This window comes from Onychostruthus taczanowskii, unplaced genomic scaffold, assembly GCF_017590055.1.
Source record: "Onychostruthus taczanowskii isolate IOZ18803 unplaced genomic scaffold, ASM1759005v1 scaffold6, whole genome shotgun sequence".
In the NCBI taxonomy this organism is placed as follows: domain Eukaryota; kingdom Metazoa; phylum Chordata; class Aves; order Passeriformes; family Passeridae; genus Onychostruthus; species Onychostruthus taczanowskii.
This window is the reverse complement of record NW_024503679.1, coordinates 12,163,280-12,179,672: the sequence shown is the minus strand read 5'-3', so window position 1 is coordinate 12,179,672 and position 16,393 is coordinate 12,163,280. Positions and strand designations below refer to the sequence as shown.

General features: G+C 42.5%; 1 protein-coding gene across 10 annotated transcripts in view; it reads left to right on the top strand.

Annotated features, from left to right (window-relative positions):
* AKAP13 (A-kinase anchoring protein 13) overlaps positions 1–16,393 on the top strand; it is a 206,665-nt gene that overhangs the window by 38,236 nt on the left and 152,036 nt on the right. For all 10 annotated transcript variants that reach the window (XM_041418359.1, XM_041418364.1, XM_041418363.1 and 7 more), the window contains one exon: positions 9,482–9,578. The gene's annotated coding sequence lies outside the window, so the exon portion shown is untranslated. The remainder of the gene's footprint in view (positions 1–9,481; positions 9,579–16,393) is intronic.

Genomic DNA, 16,393 nt, shown 5'->3' with positions numbered 1-16,393 from the left:
CACCACTTGCATAGGTGTAGATAGGTAGATAGGCACTTGAAAACCCTACCTGCACGTGGAACTGCGGGTAGTGCCTTTGCTTGATTGCTGTGTTGGTGCCTGGGTAGTGCCCACAGTCCTGTTGACACTCAGCTGCTGTTGCACAAATGGTCATTTACAGGTGCACTGGGAGAAGGGTGTGTCCTGACAATTACTTGGCTTTAACTTCTTATTTTTCCTTCACTGAGCAAAAAGCTGTACCTTCTTGGGGTAGGGGAGGAGGGGGAGGTGTTCTGTTGGGTGAAAACTATTGTCACTGCTGTAAATAAAGATCCTTTGCTTCAGGGGATGGTTGGGGAATAAGTCTCTGATGTACTGGCAGGTACGTCAGCAAAGTTGCCCAATAGCCTGGTGTACCTGTAGTAGGTGTACCTGTAAGTGACGGTAGCTTCATGTAATTTGTTTTTGTTTTTTTGAGGATGCCTAGCAGCTGGCAGTGAAGTCATCCCAGTGCTAGTTGGGTCACTGGTTGTAACTCTTGATTAACGGGGAGGAGTGTACTGTGCAGAGAAAATAGTGAGTAGGTCTTACTGTGGCCACATCCAGCTGGAGTGTGAAACACATGGGAGGATGCAGGCACCTCCAGGATTTCACTTTGCTGTGTGAATGCAGAGCCAGTAACAGGCTCAGGTAATCCCAGGTTGTATTTGAGGTCAGAATTTGAGACTGAGGTTATATGAGCATTTGCTGACTTGTTTCAGGAATTTTTTGCTACTGGCAAAAGCTTGCTTCCTCCCCTGGCATGTACTCGGAGTTACATGCCCTGGGCTATTTGGGTACTGGGAAAATTTGTGCCATGTGCCAATGCTATTTGATAATGTCCCTTGCTTTTCTACTCATAATACACTGCCTTGCTGTGATCTGCCTCTTTAAAGAGGAATTTGTTGCAGGTGTCTGCATTTGTAAAGTGGGGGAAAACTGGCAGCTGAATGAAAACAGTGTTTTCGTTTAGAGGTGGGGGAAAAAAAGAAGTTGAGCTATATGAAAGCAAATCTGGCAACGTGCTGAAGGGTTTGCAGGGTAGAAGATGCTCTGTGGTTGCATGCTGGTTGTTTCCAGCCATCTGCCTTGCTGTAGTAAATGCAGATCTGTTGCAGCTGCAAGTGGCTTGTAACAGCACCCTGTGCTTCCTCCTGCTTTGGAAAAAGTGAGCAGGAATGCTAACACATGGAGATGAACAGTTGCCATTGTGGATTTTAATAGAATTAATAGTGTTTTTTACAGGTGCAGAGGAATACAAGTATGGCATTTTTCTATTAAGAATAATGAGATACTAGTGACATTTTAAAGGGTTTCTAGATAAGGCACAGCATCTCTTCTTGAGGCTTTTGTTTGAACAAGCACGTGCAGATACTGGCAAGCAGCTTCCCAGCTGATGCTGTCATTCTTGCTTCCTCATTGCAGTTTTGGTCCTGTCAATTTTCTTATGAGCCCCTTGATATTGAACATATGGATTGGCCATGGCACTTAACTGCTTTTTGAAATCTAAATAATGCTTCTCAGCCCTGATGCTGATATAGTGCTTTTCATCTGAGCACTTTACAAAGAAAAAAAATAAAAAAGCTGAAATAACCCTGCCAAGCTGCAATTTGGTATTGTGTTTATTGACATGAAAGGTCCACTTTACAAAGAAAAAAAATAAAAAAGCTGAAATAACCCTGCCAAGCTGCATTGAGGTATTGTGTTTATTGACATGAAAGGTCAATAGATTCTAAAGGAATATTTCAAACCAAATGGTTTCTCCCTTAAGGTATATAAGTGCTATGAATAGAAATCAATACTACCTGGACATATTTCATCTTATTTAGTAATAAACTCCATTCAGAAATCTTGGGGTAGGAGCACTCTCTTCCCTGTGAACAGTTCATGCTGAGTGCTCATCAGATACCTAAATTACCTTATTTGCCGCCAGTTCATGGGTGATATCTCTGTTAAAGCTGTCTCATAATACTTCCTTAAACGAGGCTGCAGCTGGGAGTTAACTCACATGGCACAATGCAACAGTCACTCCAGCTGTCAACTGAACAGGTTTCACTGGAGTTATGTCATCTCTGTGCAATGGAGTGTTAATGCTGGGAGGAGCAAGCACTACTTCTGAGATACAAGTGGTTGCTAGGACAGGCTTCAGATAAATCTTTTTGAGTTTGAACGTGATTTTGGGAAAAGGGCTGACTTTGCTTTGGCCATCTCTTCTCCTGGATGTGGATGACTGCTGCTCAAAAACTGAGCCTCACCTTCATCCTTGAGCTTCTGGTGCAAGGGAGGCAGGAAGGGTGTGTTTGAGTGGATCTCACGTGCTTGGAGTCAGATGATGGCTCTGGGAAAATGGGATGTGCACTATGCAAGTCTGCAGCCTAACGCTGAATTGTTGGAGCTGTTGTGTAACCCGCCCGTAATCTGAGTGCTGCGTTGCAGGTTTTTGTTGCATCATTAAACCTTCTCTTTCATTACTGGTTTAGGACCATTATACAGATCTCCTAATTCATGTAATTAAGTGCTGGGCAGCTCCAGTGACATGTTGATTCGAGTAGTGAAGTGATTTAATGTCATGGTTGCTTGGCAGAGCCAGGCAGCCATGGGTGGGGATGGAGACAGCTTTTGAAGAAAGGGGGAACTGTCAGTGCTGCTTGGGTGGAGAGGTGATACCAACCAGATTACAGACTGTGCTGGCAGCCATCTCTAAAGCCTTGGACAAGTCATTTTCTGTCCCTCTGTGTCTCCTCACAGCATTTCTCTGTTTAACATTGTGACAGAGAGATTCTTGCTGCATCCATAGGCTCAGCACAGAGCGAACTTGGGCTTGGCGGGAGCTGCAGTGGGAGACAAGAATATAGATTTGTTCTTTGTACTTTATATCAAGATACCTCCTTAACATGTAGGAGAAAACCTTGTATTAATGCATCAGTGTATTTTATATGCTGGTGTTTAGTTTCAGCATGTACAGGTTCCCATCCTTGTCACAAGGCTTCTAGGTGCAGTTAAAATTTATTTCTTTGAGTATTTTTGTAAACTGTGTGGAAATGAAGAAGAAAATCAGTTTTGTACATGGGAAAAGTCAGATTAAACAAGTGAATTGTGTAGGCTTCATGGCTAGAGCAGGAATGCCTTGCACTGATGGTGAGTTTGATTTCCTTCTGCGGTGATGGAGCTCAATTACCTTATTTAGCTCCATTTTACATACAAGAGCTGAGAAGCAGGCCGCATTGACTGGGATGGTTTTGAACAATGAAAGCATGGGGATAACTTCATAACCTTGATGTTGTGGCCTAGCTTTGAGCAGGGTGATGGACCAGACAAGCCTTCAAACTGAAATTTTCACATTAATCTTGTTTCCAGGCACTCTGCCTTCTGTCAGGGTCCACATCCTGTTCTGGTGGTGACATGTCATCTTCCCAGGAAATGTCTGGCATGTCCTGTCACAACCTGCACCCAGTGTTTCAAAGAAAATAGGCCCATTCTGTTAAGTGGGGAGCTGTTGTTGAGTGGCATTTTCCTGTGCCTGTGAGGCATTGTGTTGGTAGCTCTTGATGATGGCCTTGCTGAAGTAGTCCTTGCCTTCACTGTTCGTGCTTCCTCTGTTTCCTGCTCTTCTGAAGGGGGTTTGTTTTGGGCTTTGCCCCATTCTAGCAAGAGGCACAACTCATAGAGATTGTCACCTGAATATCGTGGTAGAGGAGAGAGGAAGGAGAAGAATCTGTTGCAGAATTAGAAGTTCCTTAAAAAATATAGTTTTAGAAGTGTCTGAGGGCCTGAGAAATTATTGAAGCTTGCTGCTTTTTGCTTTGTTTTTTTAGCTAATCAGTCTGATCAGTTCCCTGTAGGAAGGAGAGTAGTGGTCTTGCCATGGTGGTTCAGTGAAGCGCTAATCCCTTGCACAGATTCCACAATTTAAGTTTTAATATCTCCCACAGACAGTCAGCCATGTTGGTCTTGTGGAAACAGTTTGAAGTCCTTATCTCAGTCCTGATGTGGTTTAACAAGGCTGTCTGGAAAGAAGCAGTTGTTATTTAGGATGAGCATGGTGACAGGCTCCAGTTAAAAGAGTAATAGATTTCAGGACAAAGTCCTGCTTTTATTAGTAAGAACTAGTGGGTAACAAAAGCATTACACTTTCCAGTTTTTCTTTTGTTCAATTTTGAAGGCTGAGACCTTGTGTACCTTTGAAGAGCACTTGTGCAGGACCACACTCTTAGAGGTGAGGGGGTTTTCACTGCTTGCAGAGTCCTTGTGTCACCTCATCTTCTCCTGGGGAAACAGGTTGCTGTGTGTTATTGCCCAAGAGGTGTCTGTGAGCCCAGGTTGCTGTCCAGTGGCAAGGAAGAGAGCCATAAAGCATCACTGGTCTCTTTGTTTTGCTGCTTCATTGTGATTGCTGATTGAATTAAAAAAACTTCAAACTTCTTCTTCAAAAATTCAGGCTTCTTTCAGTTTTGTGTAGGTCTCCAAGTTCTAGAGAGAAAATTTGTCTGTCCAGGACTAGAGTGAGCAGAAAAGTGCTCTTGGTGTGTTGCTTCCTTGCTTCCCTTTTATTCCATTTACTCCATGTTTCTGTTTACCAGTTCAAGGCAATACTGTCAAAAGAGTTTGGGTTTCAAAGTCAACTTAGTGTATATGAGGGAATATTTATCTCCCATCTCTTGGTAATCAGGATTGATGGGACTGCAGTTAACATCTTAATATTATTGCTTGCTCTGCAATGTGTAGAGACGTGAAATATGGATATGTTTTACTTTCTATTGTTTTAAAATTCTTGGCTTTTCCAGTATGCCAAGTCAGATGCTGCTGTCTAAACAAAACCCATCATTTACTTGCAATGGAATGTTGTGTGTGTGTGTGTCAAAATGTGATGAGATGCAATCTGCCCTCCACTCTTTATGGTACAAATGTATCTTGATGCAATGGCTACGGGATCACACTTTATTTACACTTGTCCAAAGTGATGCAGATTTTAGGCAAATAATGTTTTTGTCTTCTGTTTATATAGGATCATAGAATTGTGTAGCTTGGAAAAGACCCTTAAGGTCCTCAGGTCCAACCATTACCCAGCTCTGCCAAGACCACTACTGAACCATATCCCTAAATTACCACTTCTGCACATCCTTTAAATGCCTCCAGGGATGGTGACCCCACCAAGTTTTTGGGCAGATGTTCCAGTGCTTGACCAACCTTCGGTGAAGAAATTTTTCCCCATGTGCAATCTAAGCCTCCCCTGGCACAACTTGAAATGCTTTACTCTTGTCCAGTTGGTTGTTACATTGGAGAAGAGGCTGACCCCCACCAGGCCCCTCAATCCAGCCTTTCCAAATCCCTGTGCAGAGCCTTCCTGCCCTCCAGCAGATCAATACTCCTGCCCAGCTTGGTGTCATCTGCAAACTGACTGAGAGTGCCCTCGTCTCCTCATCCAGTTGAAGGTGTTAAACAGGACTGGCCCCAGTACTGAGCCCTGGAGAACACCAGTTGTCACTGGCTGCCAGCTGGATTTCCCTCCACGTGCTGGGCCTAGCAATCCAGACAGTTTTTAACCCAGTGAGCAGCAGAATCTACACTCATCCAAGCCCTGAGCAGCCAGTTTCTCCAGGAGAATGCTGTGAAACAAGGTGTAAAAGGCTTACCTAAAGTCTAGGCAGACAACATCTGCACCCTTTCCTTCATCTACTAAACGGGTCACCTTGTCATAAGAGGAGATCAGGTTAGTCAAGCAGGACCTGCCTTTCCTAAACCCATGCTGGCTGGGTGTGATCCTCTGGTTGTCCAAGGAGTGTGTCCAGTTTACCTTCCCTAAGGAATTAGGAAATACTATTCTGACCATCAGCCAAACTTCTGGAAAGGTCTTGTGAGCCAGTCTCTCCTGGGAGATGCAGTAGAAGCAGGAAAAGGATGCCCTGTAACAAGAATATCATGGTATGCAAGTATTGGCTGTGTATTAAGAGCAAAAGATTGTAGCACATGCAGTTGTACACCCAGCAATTTGGGAGATGAGGAGGGAAAGCAATGTTTTCCTTGACAGCATTTTATAGAAATGATGAGGAGGTTTTATAGCAGGCAACAGCCAAAAGTCAGAAAAACCCCAGAGATTTGTTTGGGTGCTGGGGACTGGCTGTGCTTGGGTGTCTTGCCTATGAAAACATTCAGCTGTATCAAATAATCCCAAATAATCAGCTGTCCATCTCCTAGACCATTAGTTTTCTCATCTTGGTGCTGCTTCTTGAATTTGTGGAAAGGTTTGCAATGTCAGTTACAACCAGATGGTGAGATAAGTGGCTGGATGTATCAAAGTGCTCAGATGGCAGAGCAAAAAAAACATGGAACACTTCTTGGAAAAATAAAATAGGTTGGGGTGCAAGGAAAAAAAAGAGCAAATTTGAGGAGTGATTTCCTCTGTGCTGGATGCTGGGGAGTGTTTGGGAAGAGTGGGAGTTTGCTGGGAAGGAATCAGCAAAGTAACTGGAAACCCTGAGGTCCACATGTTGGGAAGATACCAAACATGTTTAAGAGTCCCGACTGATTCCTCTCAAATAGATTATCAATACAGAATAATTTCTTTTTTTGTCTGTGTTATTCACTGTCATTCATTTAATTTGGAAATATAACAAGACTACCTTTTGGTGCTTTTCTCCTCTGCCTCTTGAGGATGTACCAGATGCAGATCACCTCTAAGCTATTGTGCTTTTTTGGTGAAACAACTCATCTCTTACAACAATTGCATATATAATTCAAAGAGTCAGTTAATATTATCTTCTTAAAATTGTAAGCAGCTGTAACACTGTCCTTAAATTTTCTTTTCCTCTATCTCTCTCTTCATAAAGAGTGTTTCGGTAATTAATCAGTGGCCTGGGTAATTTCTGCTTTAGCTGTCTCAGTGGGGAGGGAGCAAGACCATAAACAATCAAATAATTGTGTCCTAACAAAAGAGATGGGTTTTCCTCCCTATTTTTATTAAACTCAAGCAAAATAGGATGTGTAAAGGTAGGTGTGAAAAGGACTCCCCTTTACATTCTCCTTTATTTTATTGAGCACTGTGGCTTATCATGACTGTAGGCCCTTTTAAGGGAGAAATTATCCAGAGTTACAGGTTGTTTGGAATATTTGCAGAGCTGTGTAGAAACCAAACTGCTTTTTATAAAGGTACTGTATGTATATAATTCTTTCTTGTGATAATACTGAGCAGTTTTTCATTTGTATAGCAGTATGAGCTCACCCATGAAACATAAATTTTAAACCCATCTTTTTAAGATTCAGAAAACAGGAGCTATGTTGGTGTTCGTCAACACTTGGTAATGATTTCCCAGTAAAGGAGGAGGAGGAGGAGAAGAAATCCCCATGGGGAAATCCTTCTGAAATGGGTGTGCTTAGGCATGCGGGAGTTGTCCCATAACGATTTCATGGGAAGCAGGAATCAGTTCTTTGGGGAATTAGTACTTTGATGTGGACAACCTTACTGATGGTGTGGCCTCTTTACATACAGAATGAAAATATATAAGACTTCTAATGTTACTTTCTTCTTCTTGTAGCAATCTAAAAACTCCCACGGAATAAAACCAGACAAAAAAGTGTGAGGAAGAATGTTATGATTTATGTTAGTTTTTCATTGCTGGGCCAGTTTATTTTCTCCAGTTGCTAATACTTTCCAGGTCCTGAGCATCCAAGTGAGCTTTCCGTATACACACCCTCATTCCTTAGTGGAGATGAGGAAAAACCTGCAGTGATTCACAGCATGCTCACTGTCTACCCTGGCAATGTTAGCCATACCCACAGTCCTTGTTGGTTCAAAGGGATAGCAGCAAACCCTGCTTTCTCTGCCAAAATATACAAATAGAGTATTAAAAGCCAAGTTATCAGTGTCTCAGAAGTAAGTGAAACCACTGTATTGTTGTTGTATGTGCCTTGGAAAGAGCTGTTCCTTGGAGATCAACACAGAATGGCAAATAGTTAATCATTGCTTTATCAAACAGTAACCATCTCCTAAATTGCGGTCCTGAAAATAACATTACAAAAATGCCAGAGGAAAGTTCCAGTCTGCTTGTTTGTGACTGTGAGGGTGGTTTTTACTGGTTAATGAATCCAAAGAGTGTTTGTACGCTCTTAACTGGGATTTAAGAGTTCAGGTAATTCCACTTTCAGCTCCAGTAGTTTGGCATAAGAATGTAATTCAGAAATGTGTGACATGGTAATGAAGGAATTCATGCAACATCCTCATACTTTAAGAGGATAAAATGTTTTCCTCTTTAGTCTATATCTAAATAAACATATTTGCAGTAAAGCACAGTACCCTGCAATGCCTTGCAAAATACTCTCCCCATTTCTCAGCAGCATGGATAAAAGAGACTTTTAGCTGTTAATCTTAAGAAAAAACATTGTGTAAAACTGACATTGTGGTATTCAGGTGATGTAGTTCTTGTGTAGATGGAGTGAGATTTGTTGTGCAGTGCTTCACCTTCCAGTCCTGTACTTTCCCCAGCTAATTCACACAGTACAATTGATTTCCCAGCTGGCAACTAGTTTTGTCATTGTTACTTCTGTGCTTGTAATTGCACTTTGAGGTTGGCAGGTTGGCTCAGGCTGTGAGATTCCCAGATGATGGATGTTTTCCCAACAGGGAGAGTGCAGGGACAGAGTGTCTCTCTGGTAGAGTAGGAGGAGGCAGTTGGTGTGCTGTGCTTGTGTTCAGTGGTGTTTGTGTGCAGCCACAGCCTTTCCTGGTGTGGTAATCAAATGATGGTCTGAGATACCCTGATAACTTTGACTTAGCTAATAAAATCTCCCACACAGCATTTAATAAACTATAGCCCAACCTTGGCTTTTTCACCTTTTGACATTGATTCACTTTAACTGCTCTTTCTAGGTATGCTTTGGAGACCATCCCTATGGATGAATCTACTGAGTAGACTTTGCCCCAAAGCTGGAAATGAGCCTGTGAAAAAGTACAGGCTACCCAAAAGGGTTTGGCAGAGATGTCCTGGTAGATTTGGGCTTCATCTGCTGGCCACCATCTGCCATCATCTATCTTTGCTTCTGTTGAAACACCTTGGTGTAATTGAGTCCACAAAGAGTTTGATGGAGTCTGTCTGGGACGGCTGTGTTGATGGATGCAAAGGACTTAAGGCAGCTTAATTGTTTGGGATACGGTGATGGACAGCAGATCAGCAGCTTTGGGGATAAACCAAATAGCAGGACAGCAGCAAATACAACTCAGCAGTGCAGTTATTTTTAGGTGGTGCCAGATGCCCATGTGTGTCTATAAATAGCCCTATCCATAATGTGGCCATTGTCCTGTGTGTGCTCGTGGAGCCACATGGGACTGCTGCAGGAAGCAACACATGCCTCCCACATGGCTAGCAAGGGAGAGGCTAAGGTGTTGCAGTGCCATTTTGGGTGTTGGGGCTGCTCTCAGCCATGCTGACCCTTGCACGTGGTGACTCTTTCTTCTTCTTCCCCCTTCTAGGAGCTGAGTGTTGTGACCTGCCCTACTTCTCTCTGCTCTGTGTGGGAACAACCTGAGGAAGATCTTGGAGCCACCTGTACTGCTTCATGCAGTTAAAGTAAGGTTAAATGTTTTGGCAGCTCTTTTAGGTATTGACCAGGATTGAGATGAGGGGTTTGGGAGAATGGGTTTGCCCATTATCAAGCCATTTGTCAAACTTAGCCTTGACAGGAGGAGGAGATGCTAATATCAAAGCAATTACAGTGATATAAACAAATTCAATAAGTTATTTTGCCATAAAATACAATCTCTTTGTGGTGGGTTTAGAAAAGGGATATGTGGTGTTGCCTCCTGTATCAACCAGATGCCACAGTGTAAAATAGCACTTAAAACATCAGCTGTTTTTCCCTAATATTTTAAGATAGAGTTTTCATGTCCCTGGGGCAGGAGGCATATGGTTACAGCCCCAGGATTTCCACAGGAGCGGGCTGGGATCAGAGCTGAGGTGCCTCCCGGTCAGCGCAGCGGCTGTTGGTCTGTCTGCCCAGGAGCAGTCGTGGTGTTGAGGCTTCTGGGTTTGTTGTTCAGCTAACACCAGCTTCTTGGTGTGGTGAACCAGATCACGGGATGGATCTGACCTAGAAGCGACTATATGGTTATTGGAATGCTGACAGGAGCTGTTTTGACTCATGGAGTTACACCCTTTCTCTCCAAAAAGACTTGAATGTGCAAAAACTGTTAGCCTGAAGCAAAGAAACTGCCAGAGTCTTGCCTGGAAATGGGTGCTTGCCATGTGTGAGCTCTGTCAAGGGAGGGAGGGAGGAAAACCACTGCAAGCTGTCTCTTTTCTCCTCCCACTGTCCCTAACCTGTTTACCTTCTGCAGTGCCTCCATGGTCTCCATTTTCCATGGTCTTGCCTACAAGACCAGTGCTTTAACGAGACTGAATCCAAATCGTTTGGTGTTACTGAGCTGTGGCAACAGCTGGGTGGATTAATCATAAATTGTTGGTACTTGTAGAGAGACAAGTATGTATTGTAATAATTTGGGTTTTCCTTTTTTCAGTGGGGTTGAGCAGTGGAATTACACCTATTTTCAGACCTTAAGAAAGACATTAAGTCCTTGGCATGATTATGAATGGAACCTGCTCTATCAGGAATGAATAAGTGGCTTGCTGAGAGCTGTCTTCCAAGTTCATCATGTTTAAAGGAGGAATGCACAACACCAGCTGCAGAGAAGCAATTTGTGGCTTGATTTGTCATAGTATTTCTTAACTTTCTGCTAATTTGGGGAGTGTGTTGAGTTGCAGCAGGCTGTGCTCACTGCTGAGGAAGATTCCAGACCCTTTCTGGGGGTGACCAAGGGGGATGACTTTTTGCACTCAGTTGCAGCAGTGATATCTCTGGGGAGGCCCAGCACAGGCAGCAAAAGCTTCTCACCTGAAGTCCTGCCTGGGAACCAGCCTCTGCCTCACATCTGATTTTTGGGTGTGCCTCCTCTGAAGGATCTGGGAAAAAAAGAAAGGCTAATTTGAAGTTCAGGAGCAGCATTCTCATACCCTTTCCTTTTTCTACCTGCTGGTCTAGTATTTCCATAATTGTGTTTATAATGACAATCTTTTCATTTCATTCATAAAGTGGTTACTGCTTAATGAACTTCATGTTAATGAGCTCTGTAACATTTAAAATAGCTGCATAACTTGAAAAAAAGAGAAAAGCCATCAGCAATGAAGGGACGGATTTCCACTCCCCGAGCTTAATCCTGTGTTATAACATAATTGTGGAGAGTTGCCTGGCTGGGAACAGCTGCACAGCGTGGGCTCTCGATTCTGCAGAGCTCCTTGTCCCTGAGCTGGGGTAATAAATGATTTACTGGGGAGGCTGGGACCTCTGGGCACTTAACCCATTCATTTCCTGAGGGACCAGCCTGAAAGGTCACTTGTAAAGGCAGTGGAAAGAAACAGTTTTAAGTGTCTGCAGAATGTGGGGTTTTGCATATGAGCATGCTGCAGAAAGGCTCAGGTCAGAAAGTGGGGTAGTGGAGCTGGGTACAAACTGTGCTTACTTGGATTTTCATTATTTGATGCCTTAATTTATTTTAAAATGGGGCTTGAATGAGTGTTCTCTCTTTTCTGGGCTAGGGATGTAATATTTTCTGTTGCTTGGGGTTTTACTTCCTGTGGGATATTCCCAGTGCAATATAGTGCCCTGGGAGCAGAGCTCTTATTTTTCTTGCAGGGAATGCCACACCAAGTGACTCCATCATTTCAGTTGCTGAGTGAATGATGAGCATTTTTTGAGCCTATTGTGCCTCAGAAAGGATGTTTCAGCAAAATGGCCATGTTCTCTGATTGCCTAAAGTGTATGTTTGGAGAAGAACATTTTCCCATAGTTTTGTGAGTTGAAAGAAGAGGAGCAATTATGAAGAAACAATTTGTAATTCTGCAGTGTCAGATGTGGTCGTGCTGTGCCACAGGGAGCGAGGTTAGCACAGGTACTCCTGTAGGAAACCTGAAGTTTCTGATGAAATTTTCTTCTTCTGGAGTAAAGTGTTAGCCAGGCTTTTCCTGAGTAAGTCTGTGGTGCCTGGGGCCACAGTGGCAGCATTTGCAAAATGGAGCCTAAAGGGAAAATTGAGTCTGATGTATTCTTCAGAGAAGAAAAGCTCATTAAAATGTTGGGCACTGAAGCTTCTTAGACCAAAATGCAAGCGGAAACATGTCCTGCATCTTGGTCTTGATGCCATTTTTTTCCACATCTACCTGTGGTTAGAACTCTCTGCTGTGGAGAGGTAAGGTTGGTGCATGCCTTTATTAAAATATGCATTGGGTAACTACCTGTTTTGTAAATGCTAGGAAATATTTAATATTTGTCAGCTTTAAAGTGTGTGATGTTTTGGGCATCACGGGCTGTTTTCTACTGCAAGCTGTGTTTTTGGGAATGCAGTACAAGTGCTGTGGTTTTGGGAAGCACAGAAAGAAGCCGGGCCTTACTGCTCAGCTCTAGGGCTTGGGGATGTTGTTTCTTTTACTGAAACCATCATTGCTCAGCATAGTTCCTAAAACAGCAGAGCCTGGAGAGTCAGAGAATAGTGAGGTGGAGAAGGTTTTAGGACATGTGCTGTAGTAAGAAGTGTGAGAATCAATAGAGGCTTTGCTCACTTCCACTGCGTATGTAAGGCTGTAGGCATCTCCTCTCTGTTGACAGCTCTCCACTGTGTTTATCCTTCTATGCACTGGGTGAAGTACTCCCCAAAGCCTGTTCTTGCCTCCTTCCATTCTTCACTTTGTCTCATACAATGCATCTCTATTTTCAAAGATAGCCAGTAACTTGCATGATGCTTCAGCTGCCCAGTTTGATACTGGGGATTTTCATTAAGTTCCTGGTTAAACCCCAGTCAAGAATCACCCCTGCAAACATGAGCTGGTTCTCACTGAGAGCTTCCCCACAGTTTACTGCCAAAATGTGTATTCAAACAAGAAGATGCTTAGGAAGGTATAAATGGATTTTGTTCATTTGAGGAGACAGCTAGAATGTCTGCTAAGGATTTCTGGAAGTTAATATTTGAGCCTGAGATAAAAGTCTCATGCATACGTGAAACAGCTGCCCCAGAACCTGTTGGAGGACTTAATTTGAGTATAAACATATGTGTGCTCTTGCGTACATGCTGCTCTTTAATTCAAGTCGACTGCTAGGTCTTAACTTTATTAGGATGTAGCTACTTGAACTGAAGATGTGGTCTGTGATTTTTATTTTATTATAGAAGCATGATGCCTCCTTTTGAAATGTTGTTTGGATTTTACAAATCGGTATCTTAAGTACTGTTTGCCTTTACTAATATATTAGAGGAAGAAATTTACAAGTGAGGGCAGGGTTATATCGGATTACAAGTGAATTGCTTGACAGTATGTGTGTACTGTAAAATGGGAAATTAATCACCCTGTGTTGATGACCCATGGACATTTACAAAAGGCTGGTCTTTCTGTAGCGCAAATAGATTCCGGAAACAGGAAAGAGGCTTATGGCAAGAGGATGAGATCAGTTTGTATAATTAGAGCTGGCTAATAATCCTTTTTTACTCTCTGTTTTTCCAACTTTTGCAGTATATTTCTTTATTTGAAATTGGGCATATGAACTGGAAAGAGATAGCTGCTGTGATTTGAGTTGTTTAGGTTTGTTTTTTGTACCTACTAATAGGTGAAGGGATGGAGCAGGGAAACACATTAGAGAGGAAACTCTGCCTCCCCCTACATGGGGAAAGCGCTGCTTTTGTTATCTCAACACAGTTTCATATCTTCCCAGGCTTTGGGCAGGAATTAAGTAATCCAGGTGATTATCTTTTTGACAATTATGAGGTTGAAATGGTCCAAAAGAAGAATGCTGAGACTAAGGGTGTTTGGTTCTGGAGTAAGACGGGGCTAGCAAAGCTGAGTTAGGGACTTACCATAGCACGGATAAAGCTTAATCTTATTTTTTTTTGGTGTGTGTGTGTGTTTGTATCTGCTTGCCTGTATCTTACCTTTGTGTTACACTTCATTATTTTAGGGAGGGTAATGGGAAAGGTTTGGGTGAGGCAAGTGGTGGGTGCAGCCCCTGGGCAGCCCAGCTCCCAGCCCAGGAACAGTGTGGTGCCAGTTCCTGCTGCCAGGAAGCTGAGCTACATTAAGCAAAGCGAGTTAATCTATATCCAGGGCATTTTATTAAATCATCAGTCAATTAAATTGGTGACGCTCTGTTAGCTTGTGTTGCAGTGAGGCTCCAGCCCCTCTGCAAGTGGCTCAGCTCTGCAACTCCCCCACTGCTGCTTGATGGGCTCTTGTACATGCATGCCACAGTACTGTGGTTGCCAACACTGTCAAGGAAAAAATCCAACAGATTTTTAGGCAGATTTTGCTCTTAAATATGTTCTTTGAATTACTTTTTTTTTTTTCTGGAGGGAGAAGATTGTTGTGAAGTTTCTTTTTCTTTTTGTGACAGGAATCTGTGTGTGTCTGGTTTTCCTGAGGGTGGCTTGCTGGGTTACCTCTGTGCTGTTGGAGGAGAGTGATGATAGATCCAGAACAGCACAAAACATCTTTAAACCTCCTTTTCATCCCTCCCTCGTACCCAAGAAACTCCTGTTTTATCTGTAGTTGAATGGCAGCATATGTTTTTGTTTGCAGACAGGACACAGCTGGGAAGCAGTATCACCTGTGGAAATGCTGCATGAGCGATGAATTTTTATTCCTAAGCAATCCATTTAGTGAGAAAACATCATGTTCAGCGAGTTATGTAAATTCAGGTGATTGTACACAAATATCTGGAGGTTTTGTAGTTCTAGTCTCAGCTGTGGTACTAAACACAATGCTGCAATATGCTGGTAACTTGTTTGGATGTGGTTTCTTGTTTCCTCAGCTCCTCTCCTTTCCAGGGTCAATGACATCTGCTGGTGGTATTACTTCCCTGTGTGTCTGCTAAATAAATTTGGGATGAGTTACTTCTCCTAATGCCTCCAGACTCTTGTTTCTGACCAGATATACAAAGTCATGCATTGTTACAGCTACAGAGAAAGTTGTTCTTCATTTGGAATTATGGTGCTTGTCTTAGGGTTTATTTTAGTCGCTGCAATTGCAGCTACTCTATTTATACAAATTTCTCCATGCACATTCTTGAAGAACTGGGCTATGGGTTTATTTTTCCTGTCAAAGCTATTTGTAGGTTTTGTCCTGGTTTTTTCAGTCTCCTTTCACATGGGTTTTAAGGACAGGGCAGTAGTACACTGATTACACTGATTAGAAAGCTCATTCATTTTATGAATGGTGAGTTCTGGTGTTCATTCAGTGTTGAATGAAACTCATGGAACAGAGTGTGTGGACAAACCCACATCTTGCCTAATACCACAAGGTGAGAATAACTTACTGCAGGTCTCAACTTTGCAGGAATACACCCAGGAAAAAGACCACACAAGAAAATATAAGTAATAAAACCAATATCAAGTCATTGTTTCTTTCCATTTTCAGAGTTTTTGCTAAAGGTGAAAAAGAAAAAAAAACCAAAAACAACCCAAACAAAAAAGCCCAAAATAAACCAAGAAGAGCCTTTTTTCAAAGAATTGGGTTACAACAAAAAAATGAGGAGACTGATGATGGGTAATACAACACAATAAAGGTCATATACCACTCAGAAGAAAAGGGGAATATTCCAGCTTAGCAATTCCCCTGACACTAGGGGAGAACAATAAACTTGTGAAAGACATTGCTATTTTAGTTCTCTTTGCATGAAATCATGGCTCCAGCAGGAATTCCTCTGTATATGGGCAGTTGGTCTCCTCTCTGCTCCCCTCACTTACCACTTCCCCATCTTTATTTATCTTGTGTAGTTTGAGCAGCAGCTCTGTAGGGCCTGAAACCCAATCCTCTTGATATTTCCAAGTACTTCAGAAATTAACATTTTGTACCACCAGGAGTGCCTTTGAGGACACTGTGCTTTGTTGAATAAGAAGTGATGTGGTTTTGGAACCTTGGTTTTATTTTTGTAGTGCAGCCGTATAGAAGGAAGTGATGCAACTCAGCAAGGGAGGTGAATGTGTGCTCCCAGGAAATCCTGGGATTTCTTTAAACTCTTTCACAACTTCTAGGCTATTTGCCTAAAGGGTTGCCTGTAAGGCAGGTTGCCCCTCTGTGGGTTATTGGTGCTCCTGTTCAAAGAAATATATAAAATAAATTCTGTTTGTCTTGCTCTCTTGCAGATAACTAGCATCAGTAGTGTGGTCCTAATTTCTATAGGATATATGTAGTTTGGGCTACCTGATGAAGTGTTACTCCAGAGCCTTGAAATCAAAGTTTAGTCTCTTCAAACCAGTTCTACAGGATATAATTTTTACAAAATAAGTTCTGTTGCATCAAAGAAAGAGTAAATCCTCCTTTGGCTTTCATCCCAGCAATGCTGTGATACT